This window comes from Callithrix jacchus, chromosome 3, assembly GCF_049354715.1.
Source record: "Callithrix jacchus isolate 240 chromosome 3, calJac240_pri, whole genome shotgun sequence".
NCBI classification, from domain to species: domain Eukaryota; kingdom Metazoa; phylum Chordata; class Mammalia; order Primates; family Cebidae; genus Callithrix; species Callithrix jacchus.
Genome location: NC_133504.1, coordinates 182,135,153 through 182,160,933, shown reverse-complemented (window position 1 = coordinate 182,160,933; position 25,781 = coordinate 182,135,153). Strand labels below are relative to the sequence as shown.

The following is a 25,781-nucleotide window of genomic DNA, read 5'->3' as shown; positions in this document are numbered from 1 at the left end:
TCTTGTTACTGGTCTATTCATGGTTTCAACTTCTTCCTGGTTTAGGCTTGGCAGGATGCAAGTGTTCAGGAATTTATCCATTTCTTCCAGGTTTACTAGTATATGTGCCTAGAGTTGTTTGTAATATTCTCTGAGGATGGTTTGAATTTCTGTGGGATCTTTGGTGATTTACCCTTTATTGTTTTTTATTGCATCTATTTGGTTATTCTCTCTCTTTTTTTAGTTAATCTGACTAGTGGTCTGTATATTTTGTTGATCTTTTCGAAAAACCAGCTCCTGGATTTATTGATTTTTTGAATTGTTTTTCATGTCTCTATCTCCTTCAGTTCTGCTCTGATCTCAGTTATTTCTTGTTTTCTGCTAGGTTTTGAGTTTTTTTTTTATCTTGCTCCTCTAGTTCTTTCAATTTTGACAATAGGGTGTCGATTTTGTATCTCTTCACTCTTCTCATGTGGGCACTTATTGCTATATATTTTCCTCTAGAGACTGCTTTAAATGTGTCCCAGAGATTCTGGTATATTGTGTCTTCATTTTTATTAGTTTCGAAGAACTTCTTTATTTCTGCCTTCATTTCATTGTTTATCCAGTCAACATTCAAGAGCCAGTTGTTCAGTTTCCATGAAGCTGTGTGGTTTTGAGTCAGTTTTTGAATCCTGAGTTCTAACTTGATTGCACTGTGGTCTGAGACTGTTTGTTATAATTTCCGTTCTTTTATATTTGTTCAGGAGTGATTTACTTCCAATTATGTGGTCAATTTTAGAGTAAGTGTGATGTGATGCTGAGAAGAATGTATATTCTGTAAATTTGGGGTAGAGAGTTCTATAAATGTCTATCAGGTTTGCTTGTTTCAGGTCTGAGTTCAGGTCCTGGATATCCTTGTTAATTTTCTATCTGGTTGATCTGTCTAATATTGACAGTGGAGTGTTAAAGTCTCCCACTATTATTGTGTGGGAGTCTAAGTCTCTTTGTAAGTCATTAAGAACTTGCCTTCTGTATCTGGGTGCTCCTGTACTGGGTCCATATATATTTAGGATTGTTAGTTCTTCTTGTTGTATCGATCCTTTTACCATTATGTAATGTCCTTCTTTGTCTCTTTTGATCTTTGTTGCTTTAAAGTCTATTTTATCAGAGACAAGAATTGGAACTCCTGCTTTTTTTTGCTCTCCATTTGCTTGGTAAGTCTTCCTCCATCCCTTTATTTTGAGCCTTTGTATATCCTTGCATGTGAGATGGGTTTCCTGGATACAGCACACTGATGGGTTTGGCTTTTTATCCAATTTGCCAGTCTGTGTTGTTTGATTGGTGCATTTAGCCCATTTACATTTAGGGTTACTATTGTTATGTGTGAATTTGATCCTGCCGTTTTGATACTAGCTGGCTGTTTTGCCCATTAGTTAGTTCAGATTCTTTATTTTGTTGATGCTCTTTAGCATTTAGTGTGTTTTTGGAGTGGCTGGTACTGGTTGTTCCTTTCTATGTGTAGTGCCTCTTTCAGGAGCTCTTGTATAGAAGGCCTGGTGGTGACAAAATCTCTGAGTACTTGCTTGTTCACAAAGGATTTTATTTTTCCTTCATTTATGAAGCTCAGTTTGGCTGGATATGAAATTCTGGGTTGAAAGTTCTTTTCTTTAAGGATGTTGAATTTTGGCCCCCACTCTCTTCTGGCTTCTAGTGTTTCTGCTGAGAGATCTGCTGTGAGTCTGATGGGCTTCCCTTTGTGGGTGACCCAACCTTTCTCTCTGTCCGCCCTTAGCATTTTCTCCTTTATTTCAACCCTAGTGAATCTGACGATTATGTACCTTGGGGTTGCTCTTCTTGAGGAATATCTTTGTGGTGTTCTCTGTTTTTCCTGGACTTGAATATTGGCCTGTCTTGCTAGGTGGGGGAAATTTTCCTGGATGATGTCCTGAAGAGTATTTTGCAGCTTGGATTCTTTCCCTTTGCCACATTCAGGTACACCTAATCAGGTAGATTAGGTCTCTTCACATATTCCCACATTTTTTGGAGACTTTGTTCATTTCTTTTTGCGCTTTTTTCTGTAATCTTGCCTTCTCATTTTATTTCATTGAGTTGATTTCGACCTCTGATATCCTTTCTTCTGCTTGGTCTGTTCGGCTGTTGAAACTTGTGCATGCTTCGTGAAGTTCTTGTGTTGTGTTTTTCAGCTCCTTCAATTCACTCATGTTCCTTTCTAAGTTGTTCATTCTTGTTATCATTTTCTCAAATCTTTTTTCAAGGTTCTTTGTTTCTTTGCATTGCGTTAGAACATGTTCATTTAGCTCACAGAAGTTTCTCATTACTCACCTTCTGAATTCTGATTCTGTCATTTCATCACACTCATTCTCCATCCAGCTTTGTACTCTTGCTGGTGAGGAGTTGTGATCCCTTGTAGGAGGAGAGGTGTTCTGGTTTTGGGTGCTTTCCTCCTTTTTGCACTGGTTTCTTTCTATCTTTGTGGATTTATCCACCTGTCATCTGTGTAGTTGCTGATTTTCAGATTGGGTTTCTGAGTGGACCTCCAGGTTGTTGATGATGAAGTTATTTCTGTTTCTTAGTTTTCCTTCTAACAGTCTGGCCCCTCTGCTGTAGGACTGCTGAGGTCCACTCCAGGCCCTGCTTGCCTGGGGATCACCTGCAGCAGCTGCAGAACAGTAAGGGTTGCTACCAGTTTCTTCTTCTGCTATCTTTATCCCAGAATGATGCCCGACAAATGTCAGTCTGATCAGCCTTTTGTGAGGTGACTCTTTGGATATATGGGGGTCAGGGGGCTGCTTTAGGAGACAGTCTGTTCTTTATAGGAGCTCAAGTGTTGAGCTGTGAGCTCTGTTGTTCTTTCAGAGCTGCTAGGCAGGTACGTTTCAGTCTGCTGCAGCAGAACTCATAAACCGTCTTTTTTTCCCCAGGTGCTCTGTCCCAGGGAGTTTGGGCTTTATTTATGAGTGTCCATTGTGCTGCTGCCTTTTTTTTTTTCAGGGTTGCCCTGCCCAGCAAGGAGGCAGCCTAGTCACTGTCTGCTTGCGGAGGCTTTGCTGAACTCCACCCTGCTCCCATTGACCTTCCCTGTAGTCCTGTTTATATGGGTGTTGTTAGAACAGCCTCAGCAATGGTGGCCCGCCTCTGTAATGGCGGACTCTCTCTGTTGTGGTGGGCTGCCTCAGCAATGACAGACCACCTCTGTAGGGGTGGAGTGCCTCAGTAATGACAGATGCCCCTCCCCCACCGAGCTGCACCATCTTGGGTTCAGCTGTGCTTGCCATGAAACTCTCAACCCGAGCGTTTCCAATTGCTGTTTATTTTGTTTGTTTTTGTGGGGGTGGAACCCATCGAGCCTGATCACCTGGCCCCCTGCCTCATAGCCTTTTTTTTTTTTTAAGTTGAATGGTTGACTCTCTCCTAGGTGTTTCAGTCACCTGCTGAAAGGGTGCCGGGATCTGTGTGATTTCCCATGTGGCGACCCACTGTGCCAGCTGAAACAATGGTGCTGTCCAGGAATCTCCTGGGCAGCTTAAAAGGGCCACCAGACCAGTGTATTTTGTATGGAGAGCCACTGCGTCATGGCACTGGCAAAATAGCTGCAGCGGCTAAAATAGCCACACTGGCCAAAACAGCCTTGCTGGCAACTCATAGGGCTCTTCTGCCTAGGAATCTCCTGGTCTGTGTGCAATAAATATCCATCTGGAAATGCGGCATCCACTCACCCTCTGTGCTTTCACTGGGAGCTGCAATCTTGAGCTGCACCTAAAAGGGCCATCTTGGATTGAGCCAGGAAATGAGTTCTTGAGGGCTGGGCAAATTTGAGAAGTTTGAAATATTATTACTTCTTTTTTTCTTCTACTGCATGGGGATCACTGTGTAAAGACCCATGGGAAATGCTTTTCAGGTGTCCCACCAGGAATATCTCCTATGCTACAATTGGGAAAAGTAATATTCTTTCTTCTGTCTTTGCATTAAAGATATACTGAGCATGTCTTCTGTTTCTAAGCACTGCAGTGGGTGGTGGAGATAAGAAATAAATACAAGTAATTTTAGCCATGAGAGCATTCACACATCCATCATTACATGAGATGTGCTGGTTGCCAGTAGAGACAAGATTGTAAAACTCTGTCTTGGGCTGATGAGGAAAATAAATGTGTGAGGTTTGACTGTTTGAGTAAACTGAAGTTTACTTGGTAGAGGTAGAGTGAGAAATGTTAAGAAAAGCCAAGGTGCAAGGAATAGAGTGAAGCTTATAAGGCTTGAAAAGAGCATGGTGCATTTCTAGAACTTGGTGGCTCTGTGTGCCTTTGTGAAAGATGAGTAGGGTGAAGACAAAATGTGTTGAACAGTGTTGAATATCATGCTTTTATTACTCTAGACTTTAGTGAGCTTAAGATAAGTTTTAAACTGAATTGTATCATTAGATTTCTCTCTCAGAAAGGCTAGAGTCCCAATTCTAAGGAAGGTGGGTTGGAAGGGGTCTAGCTATAAAACCACTGTCTTTGGGAAATTGGATTACAAAGAGGCCAGCACTAAGGTTGTTTGCAATCATTTTATTAATTGCTCTAATACTTAGTACACCACATGGAATCAGCTAATGAGCTAGGTGCAAGTATAGAGAGAATACATTGATATCTTCATGATCTCAGAGCATATAACCCATTAGTGGAGCCAAATGTGTGAATGCATACTTAAAACAACAGGGGCATTTTGACATTTTTTCATGATCACTCTATTTCCATTGTCTTCGATGAGCAAAGTAATACCAACTTCTCAACTTTATTAGGCATTTTGTAATTTACAAAGCTTGCCCATGTGTATTTTCTCACTTGAGCTTAGCAAAAGCCTCTGTAATGGAGGAAGTTATTCTAGGAAGAAATTGGGGCTTATACAGAGAAAATGATTTGCATAACAGCCTAAGAGTAGTCAGGAACAGAGTTGAAGCCATAATTAAGTATTGCTCCAGTGTACTGCACAGCTTCTCTGTGAACTCTAGTTCAGCATTTACAATCGTCTTCTTGGTTTCCTTTGAATTCTCAAATCTCGATTGTTTACCTAGAAGGTCCATTGGCCCTCTTTGACTTCTCCTTTCCCATGGATGTGCTGGTGACTGCCAGTCTTCTAGAGTTATGCTGCTACCCAGCCCTGCTCCATATTATTTTGTGTCTTTCTGATTGCTGTTTGTATTGTGAGCCTCTGACCCACAACTTGAGCACCTCAAATCCTGGGGCCTACCTTGTGCTCCATTTGACAGTCGCCTTGTTACATGTGGACTTGGCCTATTTGAAGAAAATTTTCAAGGGGTAGCAGATTTCTCCTCGAGATCAATATTTCGTTTTAACTCTAAGCATAGGTACATGGATTCAATCAGGTCTTCTTCTTCTTTTTTTAAATGGATCCCAAGTGCAATTGTATTATTTATAATACTTGGCCATGCAATGTATCATTGGTCCATGGATTTCACTTCTTAAAATTTTCACAAAGTAATTACAATTAATTTGAAATAATGTCATAAACATCCATGAACCCACAGTTGAATAAGGACATTAACAATAACTGAATGGGATCCTTGCATTTATTTTTTCTTACTTAACCCCATCTCAAGTAACCACCATCCAAAATTCTCTGTGCATCATTTCCTTGTTTTCCCTTTTGTGTGTCACATTTCAAGCAAGCACTTGTTTGTTAATGAATTGTGTTCAACTTTATTTTTAAAAAGGATTTACATCATACATTATATTTTTCAATGTATTTTTAAAAATTTGAACATGTTGTTATAGTTTAACTATACTGTTCATTATTATTATACTTCATTTATTTTTAGGACCATTTTAGTAAATGTAGAACAGTTTATTCATCGGGTATCCTCTCTATTGGCATTGTGTTGTTTAAAGGTTTTTGCTGTTTCAAATATTTTGTGCATAACACTGCACATATGTCTGGTGAACCTGTTTAAAAGACCCCCTTGTGGTTGGGAGCTGTGGCTCACACCTGTAATCCCAGCACATTGAGAGGCCAAGGCAGGTAGATCATGAGGTCAAGAGATCGAGGCCATCCTGGCCAACATATTGAAACCCTGTATCTACAAAATATGTACAAATTACCCAGGCGTGGGTGCCTGTAGTCCCAGCTACTTGGGAGACAGAGGAATCACTTGTACCTGGGTGGTGGAGGTTGCAGTGAGCCAATACCACGCCACTGCACTCCAGCCCGGTTAAAGAGCATGACTCCGTTTCACAAAAACAACATCAAAAAGTTCCCTTGGTTCTTCATGTAGAGGTAAAATGTGTGTTTTCGTAGTATTTGAATATACAAGTTTACAATACCCAACTCTTTTTTAAGAGGTTCAGCCAACTTTACATATCAATGAATGATATGTAAGAGACTATAAATTTGTGTCTTTCCAGCATTTGACATTGTCAGACTTTTAAAATTTCACTAATCAACTGACTATGAAATATAGTAGCATATTATGGTCTTAAACTGTGTCTGTCTCAGCAGTGATGGAGCTGGGTATACCATTGTGTTCTACAAACCATGTATATGTTACATTTTATAACAGACCTATTCAAATTGTCCATATTTCCCTAAGGTTTGTGTTCTGCTTTTAACCTTGTATAAGTTCTTTATATAGTCTTTGTTGTGTGTATTCTTTGTGCTTTCTCTCAGCTTCTAGCTGATCTCTAGGAGTAAATACGATGTACCGTATAAAGACTAGTTTGGAGAAAAAAAAAATGTACCATAAATTTTAGTGTTGACACTTACTCAATGTGTGACCTGGGTTTATTCAGCACCTTTTGTCTTAAGTTATATATAAAGTAGTCAAAAATTCATGCTGCTAGTGAAAATTAGGAATCAAATATTATTGTTGAGTTTTATTATATGCCAAACATTGTGCTGGGCCCTCGGTAGAGAGAGATGGCACATTCTCTGACCTCACCATGTGTATAGTGTAATGAGAAGTGGATGAACAAACAATGACTGTGAAATGTAACAGTGTGACTCAGTTGGTAAGCACAGGTACTGTAGAAGCTTGCATCCAATCGAAAACAGACTTCACAAGGAAAGGCCGGCAGGCAGCACAGCCATATATTTATTGAATCATACATAAATTCATTTACCAAACAAACAAGGAATACCCACTCTGTGCCAGATACTTCTCCAAGCACTATTATAAATGGAATTCACATGAATTGGAAAATAGCTAGCTTTTGGGGAAAAAAGAAAATAAAGTGTTAAAGAACTCCAACATTTTTACCTATGTGAACTGTGTTTATGCATAAGGCGTTATCCTTACTTTAGGCTTTAATCTCACCTCCTAATATTCAAAGCTCATCAATCCTACTAAATTATCAGCTTGTTAATAAGATTAATATGGAAGATTAGATTTTTGTTCTCAATTCTTTACTCCTTTTTCTGCAATAAGATCAAACAATCAGGTTGCCCAACATGTGACTTGCCCTGTGACATTGACCTTGGCCATATGATATACTTTAGCCAATTAGGTGTGAGCAGATAATATTTTTCATGTCTGAGGCAGTGTTTTCAACATTAGTACATTTTCTGGCTCAGTCTCCTTGAGTTTCTGCCTATGGTCCATGGCAGGAATGCTCCTGCACTTTGGATGCACACATAGAGCATTGCTTAACAAAGCCTCTGCCAATCTGCACGTCACAGGCAGAATACCCTAAAACCTTTAGGGCTTCCTGCTTATGTTTCCCATCAGTTGAAACATTACTTCCCGTGGAAATTCTTTGCCACATCCTCTTGTACATCTTCCTACTCTTCCATTAGACTGTGTGCTCCTTGAAATCAGGAATCTGTAGATTTCATTTTTCTTTCATTGTCCACCCGCCGATGTTTGATACAAAGGAGGTGTTCTGCAAAGAGCTGTTGAATGAGTGTTTGAATGAGAGGGCTGAGATACCCAAAAGTGAGAACTTGGAGTGTCACCGGCAAACTTTCTAGTGTCAGTTTTTTTCACACACATTAACTTCTAACTATTAAGTGTCGTTAACATTTTAGTAATCTACAGAAAATAGGTAACTGTGGGCTGGGTTGACTTTGGGAATCATTGCATAACAGAATTTTTCTAAAAGATGCACCCTCAAAAGATTTTGTCATAATAAGCATATCATAGCACTAATAATTTTTTATAATTTTACTTTTTGATTATTTACTTATTGTTTTATTCCACAAATATTCATAAAGTGACTCTTATGTACCAAGTTCTTCATTTTACGATTGAAATAACTGAGTACACCAAAAGAAAAAAAGACTTGTTTTGTTCAAGATTAATAACTTATGCCTTGTAGCTTAATGATCTCTGGGGTATAGAGGACTTCTGGAAAATATTAAATTGCGGATTTTTTTGAAGAACCTCGTTCTTATTCCTCCAGGTTTGACATTCAAAAATAGAGGTACATTTTGAACTGAGATCACAACTCTAGGGCATTTGAACATGTGTATAAGTGTGTGTGTGTGTGTGCGCGTGTGTCTGTGTGTCTCTGACTATGCAACCATGTATGTGTGTTTGGCCACGTGTGTGTGTGTATGTGTACATGCAGGAATTCCACCTTGCTGAGCAAGATGCATTTTGTCAGTATTTATTAGTATATACCACTGAAGTTTGAACTGTCTTTTGAAGTTGACAAAGTTTTTTTTTACTATTCATTACATTTGCTCTAGGCAGAGGTATTCTGATATTTTTCATTTCGGGAAATGTAACCAAAGTACATATAATGACTACCATGGATTGAGAAATTTCAGTGTGCCAGGCTCTGAGCACAGTGCTTTGCAGATTTTTAACTCAGCTAACACTTATATCAACTGCATAGATTCTATTAATATGTATTCACACTCTTATGTTAATATCATAACCAATTAATAGCACCCACATTTATCTGATGAGAAAACTGAAAGATTGTATTCAGTAGCCTGCTTTAGGCTACATACATAGCTGGTAAATGTGGTACTGTGATTTGAACCTCGGCACTCTGACTCCAGAGCGAAACTTTGAACAAGATAATAGTGATGATGCCTCAACCATTATTTCCCAACATGTAGGTAGAAGATCAAACTTCTGACTTAAAAGTTGTAACGTTTTGCATCCAATTTTAAAGTCTCATATCCCTGCTAGCCATTTTAGTTTACAAAGCACATAACCATAATTTATTTACTTATAGGACAACAGATGGGTGAAGCAAATAAAATTACCTTTCTTCAGCTCACAGATTAAAAACTGGGATTCAGGCTCAGAGTATTCAAGAGGCTCACCTAGGGTTATACCAGCAGTTAGCAGCAGATCTGAGACCAAAACCCAAGACACAAAGAGGCAAGGGTCCTCAACTTGTATGACCTCCGTGGTCCTTGAGCTTATTTTGAGTTCTGCTATTCTGAGTGAGCTATGTTTGCAGGTGTCTTAACCAGTGTGGGGTGCTATAACAAAGTCTCTTAGACTGAATGGATTATAAACAACAGATATCTGTTTCTCATAGCTCTATAGACTGGAAATCAAAGGTCAATGTACCAGCATGGTCAGATTGTTATGAGGACCCTCTTCAAGATCACAGATGGCCACCTTCTTATAGCCTCGCATGGGAGAAAGGAAAGAGAGCTATTGAGCTCCTTGTCCTCTCCTTGTAAGAGTACTAATCCCACGGATAGTACTCCTTGAGGGATCTATCCTTGTGACCTAATTACCAGCCAAAGACCCCATCTCTGAATATCATCATCTTGGGATTAAGGATTTGACATATATGAATTTGGTGGGGAGGGACACAAACATCCTGTTTCTTTCAACAGACATGGTATAATTTCTAACTTTACCTTAATAAAAAGATAAATAAACCAAAGTGACCCAGAATTTCTCTATGAACGAGCCATGATCATGGTGCCACTGGGTTCTTGGAGCAGACATCATGGAAATAGACAAGATGTAAGGTGACTGCAGTATTTGGAGATACATAGGTGAAAAGAACACTTGCAGCCCCCAGGGGCCTAGAAGTTTGTGTCTCAAAGCAGATAGAAACAATGCAATGTTCATAATGTTGACAGCCAGGGTGATAAAGGCTCACTCAGGGAGCTGGGAAGACCCTTTTGGAATTAAATAACAAAGGTTTAGATAAATGCCATTTAATTAAACATATTATATCAAACCCATGGACTGTTAACTCTTCTGTAAGTTAGTTCAAATTCCATGTCAGGTAAAACATAATTCTTTTTTGTACTGAGATCATAGGCCAATCCATGTCATATGTCAGTCATCTTCAGTTAACATTAATTGTGACAAGCTGTGTTATTATTCAGTTACCTCAAGTTATATTTATAGCTTTGCAGAAGTTGCACAGTGAATTCGAGAATAAGTTCAATTGCTAATTAATGCAATTCATTCTTTTCAGTCATTTTTCTCTTACACTATTAGCCATCCAATCTTACACCATAGTCATTGCGACTGCAAATTCCAAACCTACATTTCCGTGTTGCCTGACATTTTCCAGAGCTTGTCTGTAGGTATTTTCTCACTAGTCTTCTACAAAAGATGTAGAAATAAATATCACTGTTTCCCTTTTAAAATTTAAGAATTCCCTTTTAGAATTTTTAACATGGAGACTTTTAGACACTTGCCCGAGGCCACGTGGAGAATGAAGCAGAATCTAATTAGAATGCAGGAAAATTTTAACTCCAACTCAAGACTTTCTCTCTGTCACACATGGGGGTCCTGATTAAAAACAAAGACAAGCAGATGATTCTTTCAATGCCTGCATGTACAAAATGCAAGAATATACAAAGATGCCTATATAGACAAACATGTAAAGCAATTTGGATTCTTCACTGCTATACTCATATTATCTCAGAACTAGCTGACTCTGTTAATGCCTCCCCATTAACCTCTTACTGACTTTTAAGGGGTAAAATAAAGCCCTTACTCCCCTGACTTTTATCATCTGAACCATGACTATTTCTGCAATCTTATCACCTACCCTTTTCCTATACTCACCGTGCCTTCCGTCACACAGGATGACTTGTAATTTCAAACCATGCCATGTTCTCTGGTGATTTTGCAAGCATCGTTCCTCCAGACAGCCTTGCAATCCTTTTTCATATGTTTGGTTAAAACTCTCTGTTTGTGGTTACTCAGATCATATGTCAACTAATTAAGGACATTCTTTGAATTCCATTTTTGTACCATATATAGTGGTAGGCCAGGGGTGTCCAAATGTTTGGTTTTCCTGGGCCACATTGGAAGAAGAATTGTCTTGGGCCACACATAACACACACTAACACTAAAGATAGCTAATGAGCTAGAAAAAAATTACAAAAAAAGATCTCATAATGCTTTATGAAAGTTAATGAATTTGTGTTGGGCCATATCCAAAGCCATTCTGCACCACATGCTGCCCAGAGGCGACAAGTTAGACAAGCTCGTGCTAGGCAATGAAGGTCATAGGGTGCCCAATTGACCTGGTTTGCCAGGAACTGAGGGAGTTTCCAGGTTACAGAATTTATAGTGCCAAACGTGTAATAGTCCTAGGCAAAAAGTTGATATCCAAGATCTAGAGGACAAATTGGCTCCTCAATTGCACCCTCTTATCCCTAGGCATTTAGATATTGCTTCATCTGGGTTGCCTGGTTCTTGTCTCTGCATTTATCTTTTTGCTTTAATTATTGGCATATCAGCTGTCCATCTTTTTAAAAACTGTGTAATATGGTTTGGTTTGACTCTATGTCCCAACTCAAATCTCATCTTGAAGTGTAATCCCCACGTGTCTAGGGAAGGACCCTATGGGAGGTGACTGGATCATGAAAGCAATTTCCCCCATTCTGTTCCCATGATAGTATGGGAGCCCTCATGAGATCTCATGGTTTAAAAGATAGCTGTTTTCCATTCACTCTCTCTTTCTCTCTTGTCATCTTGTGAAGAAGGTGATTGCTTCTCCCTTATCTTCTGCCATGATTATAAGTTTCCTGAGGCCACCCAAGCCACACAGAACTGTGAGTCAATTAAACTCTTGTATTTATAAATTACCTAGTCCCAGGTAGTATATTTATAGCAGTGTGAAAATGACATAATGAAGAGAATTGGTACCACGAATAGGGTACTGCTAGAAAGATAACCTGAAAATGGGGAATCAACTTTAGAACTAAGTAACAGGCAGAGGTTGGAACAGTTTGAATGGCTCAGAAGAAGACAGGAAGGTGTAGGAAAGTCTGGAACTTTCTTGAGATTTGTTGAATGATTTTGAACAAAATGCTGATAATGATATGGACAATGAAGTCAAGGATGAGAGGGAATCAGATGGAGATGAGGAACTTGTTGGGAACTGGAATAAAGGTAATTCTTTCTATGCATTAGCAAAGAGACTGGCAGAATTTTTCTTCTGTCTTAGAGTTCTGTGGAAATTTGAACTTGAGATAGGTAATTTAGGGTATATGGTGAAATAAATTTCTAAGCAGCAAAGCATTCAAGAAGTGACGTGAATTGTTCTGAATGCTTTCATTTATATGCATTCACAAAAAGATGGTTTCAAATTGGAACTTATGTTTAAAAGTGAAACAAAGCCTAAAAGTTTGGGAAATTCACACCTTGACTATAAAGGGAAACTCATTTTCTGAGAAGGAAATCAAGCTGGCTACAGAAATTTGGATAAGTAATGAGGAGGCAAATGTTAATAGCCAAATCAATTAGATGAATGTCTTCAGAGCATGTCAGAGATCTTAACAGCAGCCCACACCATCACAGGCCCAGAGGTTTAGAAGGAAAAAATGGCTTTGTGGGTTGGGCCTAGGGCCTTTCCTCTCTGAATAGCTCTGGAGCTTGGCGCCCTGCATCCCAGTCACTCCAGCTCTAGCCATAGCTAAAAAGGGCCGAGGAACAGCTCAGGCTGTTTCTTCAGAGGGTGCAAGCCCCAAGTCTTGGAGGCTTCCATGTGGTGTTGTGCCTGTAGGTGCGCAGAAGACAAGAGTTGAGCTTTGGAAACCTTTGCCTAGATTTCAGAGGATGTATAGAAATGCCTGGATGTTCAGGCAGAAGTCTGCTGCAGGGGTGGAGCCCTCAGGGAGAACTTCTGCTAGGGCAGTGGAAAGGGAAAATGTGGCGTTGGAGCCCTCACATAGAGTCCACATGGGAGTACTACCTAGTGGAGCTTTGAGAAGAATGCTGCCATACTCCAGATGCCAGAATGGTAGCTCCACCAACAGCTTGCACCATGTGCTTGGAAAAGCCACAGGCATTCAACAGCAGATCACGAAGGCAGCTGCAGGGCCTGTACCTTCCAGAGCCACAGGGGTAGAGCTTCCAAAGGTCTTGAGAGTCCCACTCCTTGCATCAGTTTGCCCTGTATGTGAGACATGAAATCAAAGGAGATTTTGGAGCTTTAAGATTTAATGACTTCCTGGCTGAGTTTCAGAATTGCCTAGGGCCTGTGGCTCCTTTGTTCTGGCCAATTTATCCCATTTGGAATGGGAACATTTACCCTGTACCTGTACTTGTATCTTGTAACTAACTTGCTTTTGATTTTACAGGATCATAAGTTTAAGGGATTTGCTTTGTCTCAGATGAGACTGTGGACTTAGACTTTTGAGTTAATCCTGGGTTTAGTTAAAACTTCGGGAGACTGTTGGGAAAGCATGATTAGTTTTGAAATATGAAAAACAAAAAACAAACAAACAAAAACAAAACATGAGATTTTTGGAGGGCCTAAGAGCAGAATGATATGTTTTAGATCCGTGTCCTCACTCAAATCTCGTCTCAAATTGTAATCTCTGTGTGTCAAGGGAAGAACCTAGTGGAAAGTGATTGGATCATGGGGGTATCTCCCCTATACAGTTCTTATGATACTGAAGAAGTTCTTGTGAGATCTGATGGTTTTAAAAATCACAGTTTCCTCTGTGAACTCACTCTTTCTCCTGTTGCCTTGTGAAGATCTGATGGTTTTAAAAAAATCACAGTTTTTTCTGTGAACTCACTTTTTCTCCTATTGCCTTGTGAAGTAGGTGCTTGCTTCTCCTTTGCCCTATGCCATGATTGTAAGTTTCCTGAAGCTTCTCTAGCCATGTGGAACTGTGAGTCAATTAACACTCTTTTATTTATAAATGACCCAGTCTCAGGTAATGTGTTTATAGCAGTGTGAGAATGAACAAATACACTGAGAAGCATTGAAGGTTAATGGTGGAAGGGAAACAAATACCTTCTTTACTCATCCCAGATCCTCACTCTGAGCCTGTATATAAGAAATGCTTTTTGAATGTTGGCAAATGATTTTGCAGAAAATCCCTTATATTCTCTCAATGGATACTCAGGAATTGGATAGCATACTCATTCAGTAAGATAGGAACCATCAGTAGTCCGAATATATTGAAGGATCATTTCCTGAACCCAGCCAGATATGTTCCATTCTCTCAGGTTCTTGAGTTGTACAGAAGAAGCCAAGTTTGAATGAGATCACTTCAGACAATAAATAAAATGGCTATTTCTGGAAGACATATAAAGAAGGAGAATTGTTGAGAGAAGAAGTAGAATGAAGAGTAAGAGTAGTGGGAGTTGTATAATAAGTGGTACAATTAATGCTTTTTATAATTGATATGTAATTATAGAGATACAATGATTCTTCAGAGGGAAATGGCTGAATCTACTCATAAAAATGGCACCTTACTCAGAGGGTTTTATAGTCAAATTTCAGGAAATAATTCAAGATGAGAATTAATTCCAAACTTATTTCAACTCTTCCCAAGAACTTGAATACAGATGATTCACTGGAATTTATTTTATGAAGCTGAGATAATCTTGGTATCAAACCAACTAAAGACAGATGATAAATGAAAATTTTATAGCAATTCCAGTTGTGGACATAGTTGTAAAAATTTTAAACAAAATATTAACAAATTGATTTCAGTAATATATGAAAGACTAAGGACTGATTTGGGTGTATGCCAGAAACGCTGGTGTAGTTTAATATTTAAAAATCTTTTAAAGTAATTATCTTCATTAGTGCATTAAAAGAGAAGAACCATGAAATCACTTCAATAGATTCAAGAAAACATTTACTAATTTTTTGAATATACAAAAAAATATGAGAAATTAGGAAAAAACATATAGGTAAGCATTTTAATAATGCTGGATTTCAGTAGAAGATTCTAAACATGACACAGAACTACAAATTACAACACAATGAACTCTACATCAAAGACACCATAAAAAGTGAAACAAAAGATCATAAACCATAAGAAGATTTTTTCAGTGTGTATAACCAACAAAGAACAAAGATCCTCATTTTATATAAACCCTGGAACATGCCTCTGTTTTAGTACTAACACACAAATGTATAGTTTGGTTTTGTTGTTGTTGTTGTTGTTGTTTTTAGGAGATGATGAGCTCCTAGGAAAGACTTGGTTATGTGTCATTTTGCATTCCGGCACCAAGAAGAGTACTTACTAATGCAGAGCCAGTGTTTACTGTGTGGTTAGAAGGTTTAACTGTGGAAAAATTTACTAACCTTTTGTATGAGTTGTCCACCATGTACAAGCTAATGTGCATTATCACCTCTAGTGGTTTACAAATGGTTAACTATTTACATAATTCAGGGATTTATGTTGAAACCACACAAATTGCCTTAGACAGTTTAGGAATCTATGACAAAATGCCACTAATTGAGTGGCTTAGGAAACAGACTGGGAAGTGCAGAGCAAAGTGCCAGTAGATCTAGTGTCTGGTGAAGATCCACTTCCTGGTTTCTAGATGGCCATCTCCTCCTTGTCTCCTCCTATGACTAAAAGCAGAGAAAGACAAAGAAAATTCTTTATATCTCTCCTTACAAGGGCATTAATCCCACTTATAAGGATTCTACCTGTACGATCTAATCATCTCCCAAAAGCCCTAGATTCTAATACCATCTCATTGAGCATTATGGTTTCAACATACATGTATTTTTTGAGAGGGAAAGAGACATAATTATGCATCCCATACCACAAACAAGTGAATGTTTCTTTAGGCAGAAAAAAAAATGCTTACTGAAAATATAGGGAGTGATTCATAGATATCCAGGAAGACTGGAGAATCAAGCTCAGACTCAAAATAACAGAAATAAGGAGAAGCTCCTAAGCCAGAACCACTGCACAAATAAAGCTGTAGACGTAATCTAGTGAAGACCTGAATGCTCTTGCCACTGCTTCTAGCACTGCACATGAGATCTCCACTGTGCTGTAGGCCATCCCTGGTAGCTGAGTCTCCTGCTGCACCTGCTTCCCACAAGAATGTAAAATTGTCTATTCATAGGTCTTTTGCTATTCCTAAGACCAGACATATTCCTTGACTGGTAAGCAAGGTGGCAGGCCTTTATCATATTTTCTGAGGGACTGGGAAGATAAATCTTGGCCTCTATCAACCTATAAGTAGGGACATGGATTGTCTACACATAGGCCTGGGCTTCAAGTGCTTTGTTGTCAAGGAAATACCAGATGTCTACAACATAGCCTTTCAGCTTTTGGTCACTGACACCACTCTTTTTCCATGTCTAAGAACCTAGTCTGCGTTCAGATAAGAGAGAGGTATTCTCATACTGCTTTTAAGAGTCTGACCTCAGTGACAGCTGTCTTTAAACTCCAATCTTCTCAATTTGGGGTGGAAATTCCTCCCAAGAATCATTTAGAAATTGTTGTGAAGGCTGCTTTTTGTTACTCTTTTTATTTATTTATTTGTAGACTGAGTTTTGCTCTTGTTGCCCAGACTGGAATGCTGTGGCATGGCCTTGGCTCACTGCAACCTCTGCTTCCTTGGGTTCAAGAGATTCTCCTGCCTCAGCCTCCCAAGTAGCTGGGATTACAGGCATACACCACCATGCCAGGCTAATTTTGTGTATATATATACAAAATTATATATATTCATCTTCTTGTCCAGGCTGGTCTTGAACTCCTGATCTTAGGTAGTCTGCCTGCCTTGGCCTCCCAAAGTGCTGCAAATACTGGCATGAGCCATCTCACCTGGACTGTAATTCATTTTTAGACCTTACTATAATTTGATGTGGGAAGCAAGAGAAGTGAAACAACTCGCAATACATAGAACACTTTATGAAGCAATATCTTGTCCTAGCTCAGGAGCACATCTTCTAAATGCTTACCATCACCTTCCCTGGGGTAAAAGCCCTTACTGTATGGCTCGTGTCACAATCAATGTGGGGGCCCAAAGCCAGCCTACGCAGTCTGTTGGGGAAATTTCAGAAACAAACTTTGTTATCTGCTCTGGGCAAGGAGAAGGAAGTTATGTAGACCTGGATTCTGGTCCATTGTGTATTAATTTCTCTTGAATTGAAGGGACTACCTGAGACTGGGCCAGGCCCCAGGCCAGTCCTCAGAAGACCACTGACTCCCTACTGCTCACCTACTCCTATGTGTTGGGGGCAATTTCATCATCATTATATTTAATAGCATCTTCATTTATTTTATTTTCAGTGCTATTTCCATGTGTGTGTTTGTGTGTGTGTATATTAAGACAGTAACTTTTAGATATTAAGTAGCTAGAAAGGTTTTATTCAATAAAATCATTTTACATGCTAGGCTGACGTGTACTTTACAACGCTAATGGTCATTGTGTTTACAATTGTAATCCATTTTACTGACCATATTACTTGCTCTGAGTAATAAGATGTATATACAAACATACACATAAACCCTACTGAACAAATATCTTTGATCTTAGTATTTAAGCTTTTTCACAACATTGTTTATGGAATTCTATAGTAAGTAGAATTCTTAGCTATAACTTCTAGCACTCTTTCCCTATAGAAGGAATAAAAAAGTCATAACAAGAATAACTAATGCTTACATAGTGTGTGGTGGTTTATTAACGTTTTCAAATCTTACATACCAATGAAGTAGGTATTACAAATGTGCAACTGCAGTTCTTAGTGTTTGAATCTCTTGAGCAGAGCGATGCAGCTTACACACATTGGAGTCAGGATGTGACAGCAGGTCTTGAGCCTCCCAAACTTGTGCACATCACTGCAGGCCGACCTCTTTTGCCAAATGTTATTGTGAAAATCCACTATCTTCTTCCTATGGTCATTGAACATCTTTAAACTGGAGGCAGAGAAAACAGAATAAAAGCATCAAATACTGAGATTAGAAAAAGGTACTTTTCTTTTTCCTGTGTACGTGTGAATATTTGTTGGAGGGCATCATCCAAAGCCAAATGAGAAAAATGTTACTTGAAACCACAATGGTACCAGATACAAAAACATCAAAGGGCAGCTGTGGACACGTAAGTGTGTAGTAAGCAATCTCATTTTTTTGATGATTTCCTGAGCTGGGGGCAGTTTCATCAGCACACTGGAGGAAGGTGGAGGGAGGTAACACAATAACTGTAATGACCTGATTTTCCAATAAAAGGATTTTCAGACGCCCAAAAGAAAAGATTGTAGTATATAATGGAAATAAATTAAACAGCAGTGCTGATGAAAGCAATATCATTGGTGTCACTTTATTTTTTATTTTTTTTATTTTTATTTTTTTTTTTGAGATGGAGTTTCGCTCTTGTTACCCAGGCTGGAGTGCAATGGCGCAATCTCGGCTCACCGCAACCTCCGCCCCCTGGGTTCAAGCAATTCTCCTGCCTCAGCCTACTGAGTAGTTGGGACTACAGGGACACACCACCGTGCCCAGCTAATTTTTTGTAATTTTTAGTAGAGACGGGGTTTCACCATGTTGACCAGGATGGTCTTGATCTGTCAACCTCATGATCCACCCGCCTCGGCCTCCCAAAGTGGTGTCACTTTAACATACACAAGGGAAAACCTGGAGACTTATTAACTGGGTCTTACCTAGTTCATGTAACTAAGAAATACTTATTGCTTGGAGCTTACCTAGTTCATATCACCAAGGAGTGAGCTCTTCAATGTATTTACCATATGTATAAGCACTAACCTTTTTTTTTTAAAAAATAGAACTTCTATGTGTAAAACACTAACATAACAATAAACTGAAATAACCATATGATATGACTCACCCCTTTTATAGTTTCTGTTTATTGGTGTTAGTATTTGAGTGGTTGTCAAACATTCTTGGATACAGCAATTGTTATACATTTGATCCTGGTAAAATTCAGTTAGGTGATTATATACTTGTATATATACACATATTCATATGCAATTATTATTATTGTTTCTTAAGCAAATATAAAAGAGACTGGCAGCAGCTAAGTTGTATTCCTGCCAAATACAACAAAGCTGGAATTCAACCCTGCCTCTCTGACTCCTAACCCCAAGTTCTTCAAAATTCTTGGTGCTGCCTGTTTTACAGCATATCAAGATTTCACTGCAAAACAATGTTACCCACCAATAACCTTTCTTATCAGTTTTCCTTTTCACACTAAACACACCACATAGGTAGAGCCACTTCCTACCGTATCCTCTAGCAACCTTAGTCACATTGCTTTGTGCCAGTGACTTCAGTCATTCTGTTTTCAGGGCTCGGTTATGGAATAAGTTCCATCCATGTGGCTGGCTAATATTTCTGCTATTCATTCTTCCAGAATCACTAAGTGGCATCTCTGGTCCTTTGCTTGGAGAAAAGAAAACCAAGCAAGAATTTCTCTCAGAGTGTGACCTAGAAGTAAATTATGTTCTTAATAGGCAATAATCATGAAATAAATCTGACTTTTAAATTTTTATTTTTTTAATAAAGGTTTTTAGCCAATGAATCTTAAATTATATGCCTGCAGAGTACAGACCATATAAATGTTTTCCAAATACTGAGAAAAAGATAAGTTATTTTTTAGAGTTTTGTCAGTCATGAGATCCTTTTCCTTAATTTCTTTCTGATAATGTTGGCTACTCTTATGTGCAAACAGAAGAAAACTGGAATGCATAGTGTAAGTAAGCAGACACGAACAACTGTGAAAACAAAAGCAGTTAAGTTTGGTTGAAAAGCTGTCTCCCAACTACCTTCTCCCCAGAGCCCATCATAATAAGATGACTTTTATAAACCATTCAGGGATAAGGTGACATTTTCTAACATCAAATACTTTCTTATTTTACATGATGAAATTAAAAACATGATAAAATCATTATATCACAGAATTCTATAAAGACAGTCTGATTTCCAGGCATGTTATCACATTAATGGGTTTGTGATCCACTGAACTAGATATTAAAGATCTCCCACAGTGGTGGTGATTTATAGGTTTATTATTCACAATATGCTTCTTGAAATCAGGACTTTCCTGGAAAATCAGTCAGATATGATCACTCCTACATGCATAAATTGGGGATGAAAACATAAAGATATCCAGAAGACTTTCATCATGACAAAACTCTATGGGAATAAAAAAAACTCTTGAGAAAGATTCTCTTCCTCCTTCTCTTCCTCTTTTTCATTTTCTCTCTCTCCCTCTTCTTTCCCCTTCCTTTCCCTCTCCCTCTCTCTCCCCTTCTCCTTCTCCTTCTCCTTTTTCTTCTTTCAGGTAGGAGTCCAAAGCATTTAGCATTGTCACTGGGCGTATAGTGGATATTTACAGAAATGTGTATGCACAATCTACTGTTTAAGAATGAGTTTTTGAGTCTATTTTGAGTCTTCTTCAAGCCCCGTGCAATTCATCACCCTAATCTTAAATAGCTTTTTTTTTATGTGGGGAAGTGTATGAATGTTGGGTAAACATTAAGCCTAAGTGCACAGAGTTCAAGCACTGTGACAGACGCACCTATTATACCATTCTGTACAAGTACGGAAGAGTAAATGATGAGAATTCATGAAGCATGATGTTCTGCATGTAGCAGTCAGAGAACCTAGGCAAGCTGAAAGAGTGGGCGGTAGGAGCAGAAAAGCCAGATTAAGGCTACCGTAATACCTAAAGTATGATAAGCTATGTGAACAGAATCAGTGGAAGTCAGCTTGAACAAGCAAAGGAAGACTTAATCAGATTTAGATGGCAGAAATAACAAACTTTCTGCCTGACAAGATAAGGGTCAGTCAATGGAAAGGGGTACTTTAGTATAATTTCATAATGAAGAGAAGTTTGTGGAAAGCAGAGCTGGGTTTGAGAACACTGAATTTAGGGCTTGAGGGATACACAAATAGATCCATCTAATCCGAAATGACTTTGTACTAGTAACTAGCAATGGTGGGGCTGCAGGGTGGATTCTTCCACTTGCCTTCTTCTCCCATCATCTTTTCAAGTTATGCTTTCTTAGGTCAACCACGTTGCTGGAAAAAGATATAAATTCTTCCTCTCCAGCCCCAGACTGTGGTGTCATCTTCAGCAGTTAAACATGTTGTTAAGATCAGCTTAAAAAAGAGTGGCTGTGGTCCTGTCCCCAGTTTTTAGGAGGCTACCCTGGTTTAAGGGGATTGTTCCAGAGTAATTATTAACAGCACCCTTTTTCTCTCTAAAAAAATGTCCTGGATTCATCACCTTTGCCATTACTGTCTTCATCATCATTATCATCATCTTAGTCATACTGATAATTTTTGCTTTGCATGACCTCTAACAGCTTTAAATAATGTTTGCTGCATTATCTGTTTCGACCCTCACAACACCTCCATGGGCAGGTGGGGACGGTTGTCCTCATTTTTCAATAAGGCCACTGATATTTCAGTAGTGCACAGTGGCACAGCTTTTTGGTAAGGCAGCAGGTGTGAATTAGTGTGTTTTTTGTATAAAATTGTGAGCTTTTTTCACTATACATTAATTTATTGACTTTACACTGTCATAGCCTTTTGACTAGGTGATCTCATGGGGTAAAAATCAGAACACTTGAGACCAGTGGGAGGTTATAGATGATGCAAGGCGTATTTTAACAGGAACATTTTAAGAGACACACCCTTGGTTCATGAATTCACATTTCTATGCCAGATGTTTCCTCTTGCCTACCAAGCTCTTTTCCTCCTTGTTGGCTTGAGGCTGAAGTCAGCAACTTTGCTTCACCTCCTCTGGCTGGGCAGGGTAATAGGAAATTTTTTTTTAAATGTGTCCTTAGGAGGCATCATATTTAAAAGGAAATCTTTTAAAAGGGAACACGTTTTCTAGCAAAGAAACAAACTTTGACCTGGCACTGAAAACTATTACCGCACATGTGAATATTTCCTTTTTAGTTTGTAGAACGTACCTACCAGCTTTCCCTCATTTAATTTTCACCAACTAAAATAGGGGTTAGTACAGCAGTATGAGGGAACTGGTGCTTTCCTGAGTCTTTCAGATACTGAAATGCACATTTCCCCGTTACAATACCAGACTCTCTAAGATGAAATGATGTTCTCCAAGGTGCACGTAATGGTTTTTTTAAAGGGGAAGTACATCTTGCTTGACCTGGAGAAGTCTGAGTTTCATTCTAGGTTAAAGTAAGAACTCTGAGATCCACACTCACCTCTGAAGAACAAAAAGTTAGTTGACCTTGAACAAAATATTTCCTCTCACTGAGTCTCAGTTTCTCATCTAGGACTCAGCCATAATTACCTGAAAAGGACCAGATTGTAGGCGTGTTGTTTGCTGGACATACCTTCTTGGTTACAGAAGGATACCCAGCTCAGCCATTGTAACTCAAAAGCACCAACAGGCCAACATATAAGTGAATGAAGGTGGCCATAATCTAGGGAAACTTTATTTATGAAAACAGATGGCAGGCTGGGTTTGGTCTTTAGACCATGGTTTGCTGTTTTCCGACCCCCTTTAAGGGGAAAATATTTATCACACAAAGTCATTCTAAGAATTTTATTGACTAATATATGTAAATCAAGATATATGAAGAGCCTGATATATGAAGAGTCTGATGTTAAAAATGGCAACGAATTTCTTAGCTTTTCTCTCAACGTTTTCCTCCCAACTTACCCCAGTTCTCCTGGAATGAGCATTGAGATCAATACTAAATGGAATGTATTGGGTGACATTTCATACCTGTAGCAAGTCTTCCTTTGTTTCCTTGTTATTTTCATACTTTGGGAGGCAAAGGTAGAGAACTGAGAGTATAAAGTTTTTAAAGTATGATGCTTATGAAGAAATTTGAACTCTAGTCAATGTGTGTGTGTGTGTGTGTGCTTGTGTGTTTAAAATGTATTTCTCTTAAAATGGAACTTAAGAACAGCCCTTTCAGCGAAATTCACAACATATGTATAAAGAAGCCTGTGGTTTAGGCCAAAGGTCCAGTTAACAGCTGTGGGTCTTTGTTTAAATGACAATAATAATGAGAAATTCGCCTCACAGGCATTTATTATTTTAAGCTTGACCTTCTGTGCTTGCATTTCATGTCTGTCCCTGCCGGCCTCCATGAGCGAGTCACTAGAACAGCCCCTTCACTTTCCTCAATCAGTGTATTGTCTTCAGAGCTTGCCCTCTTGACTTCAGTTTTTCAAATGCTTTCTTTTCAAATTATCTTACGCATCTCATTTTTTCCCACAAGTATCTTTAGAGTATTAATGCAAAAGACAAATTACTCAGAAGCACTAAAATGTAGTAGATTGAAGTTAAAACACACTGAGTCTGCAGTCGACTGGGTACCAAGTCCAGGTCTGACTGCATTACTGATTCCCTACGTGTCCTTAAATGAAACGCTTGCCCAGGATGAGTCTTAGACTTCTCAACTATGAAATTGAGATAGAAGTTGTTATTCTTCCTGCCACCCTACATTTCCTGTGTGAATAAAATGAACACTAGCTATGAACACAAAACACTATTAAATTTCTGGGTTTTTTTCCTGATTATAATTATTGCTAAAATCACCAAAATAGCTATAATTTAAATATTACTTAGTATGGACCAGGAAGCATATGAATCATTGTGCATAAATTAACTTAGCTAAAATTCACAACTAATGTTAAATAAATATTTATTTAACAACTTAATTAAATAAGTTGTTATTAGTTTATTTAACTAATGTTAAATAAATATTTATTTAACAACTTAATTAAATAAATAAATATTTATTTAATACTAGTTGTGAATTTTAGCCATGTTAAATATCAAGTAAATATTTTTCTTCCGATCTTAGGAAAAATCTAAGAAGCCTAATGGTGAAGAGACATTTCCAAGTCTCATTGTAAGTAAATAAACTGGGGTTAAAACTGTGAAATATTACACTCCAATTCTTGATCTTAATCAAATGGAACTTAAAATGAATATAAAACTTCACATTTTTAATGACCTCATACAATATTTTAAAGTTTAAATTTAAAAATAATTATGTAAAAGATATGTTTCCTTCCGAACGTTTTTATTCTAAAAAATTAAATAAGCATTAACACATTATTTACACAGAAATATTTTTTCTTAAGCAATCTTTTAAATTTTATTGTTAGTTTTTATTTTCTTATCTTTCTTTGAGAAATGGCTACTCAGGTATTTTGTCCTTTTTAAAATCAGGTTATTTGCTTTTTTACTATTGAGTTTCTCATTTATTTTGTATACTAGCCTTAAATTAAACGTATGGCTTACAGATATTTTCCCCCATTCAGAAGGCTGCCTCTTCACTCTGTTAACTGTTTACTTTGTTGTGTAGATGGCTCTGAGTTTTAAGTACCTCACTCATTCCTTTTGTTTTTGTTGTCTGAACTTCAGGGGTCAATTCTAACAAATCATTGCTGACCAATATTGTATAGCATTTCCCCTGTTTTCTTCTACTCGTTTTACAGTTTTATATGTTATGTTTATGTCTTCGTTCATTTTCAGTTGAATTTTATATATGGTATCAGGAAAAGTTCAGTTTTATCCTCTATGTAAATATCTAATTTTCCCAACATCCTCTTTTGAAGAGATTGTGTTTTTCTCATTGTGTACTGTTGGGTCAAAAATCAATTGGCCATAAGCATATGGGTTCATTTTTGAGCTCTCTCGTCTGTTCCATTGGTCAATGTGTTTATTTGCATGAAGTATCCTTCTTAATCGCTTTACCTGCAGTCAGCATATGTCCTTGAAGATGAGGTGAGTTTCTTGTAGACAGCATATATTTGAGTGTTTGCTCTTGTTTATTTTTATTTATTTATCTATTTGGCTACCCTGTTTCTTTTTTATTAAAGAATTTATTCCATTTACTTTCAAATACATAGAGAATGACTTATCATCGTCATTTAGAGATTAGTTTTCTGGTTACTTTGTATACATGTAATGTCCTTATTGCTCTATAGTTGTATTCCTTTGTGGTTTGATAGGTCTCTGCAGTGATATGCTTTGAATAACCCTATTTATGGTTTTATTTTTTAATTTTTATTTATTTATTTATTTTCAGGCGATGCTTTTTTTTTAAATATATGGAATGCTTCACAAATTTGTGGGCCATCCATGTGCAGGGACCATGCTAATCTTCTCTGTATCTTTCCAGTTTTAGTATATGTGGTGCCAAAGTGAGCACACTTATGTTTTTAATATTTATTATGTATTTTTATTTTTGGTTACCTTAATATTTACATAAAACATGTAGCAGGCTATTTCAAGCTGATAGTAAGTTAACTTTGATCTCATATAACAGTGCACTTTAATTCTTTCCCATATTTTATGTTTTAATGGCAAAATTTATACTATTTTATAATTTTCATTCCCCGGCAATTAATCTTAGCTAAAGTTCTTGTAATAGATTTATCCATTAACCATCACAGTAGAGATGAAATTGCGTTGCACACTTCCATTTTCAGTGCAGAGTGTCTTGAATATGACTCTGTATTCCTTATGCCATTGAGTGTTTCACTTTCATATGTCTTATGTTATGAATGAGTGCCTTTGCATAGTTTGAATAACTCCCTTTAGTAATTTCTGTAAGGTAGGCCTAGCGTTGATGAACTCCCTTAGCTTTTGTTCATCTGAAAATGTTCTTTTTTCTCCCTCATTTATGGAG

At 38.0% G+C, this 25,781-nt stretch overlaps 1 long non-coding RNA gene and 1 other non-coding gene across 3 annotated transcripts in view; one reads left to right on the top strand and one right to left on the bottom strand.

Moving 5' to 3' along the window:
- The window catches only part of LOC118152350 (uncharacterized), a 66,576-nt gene that overhangs the window by 10,836 nt on the left and 29,959 nt on the right, over positions 1 to 25,781 (top strand). The gene's annotated exons all lie outside the window — the stretch shown is intronic.
- Positions 25,195 to 25,301, bottom strand: LOC118152502 (U6 spliceosomal RNA). Its single transcript, XR_004741263.1, has one exon. It is a non-coding gene; the product is annotated as a U6 spliceosomal RNA (small nuclear RNA).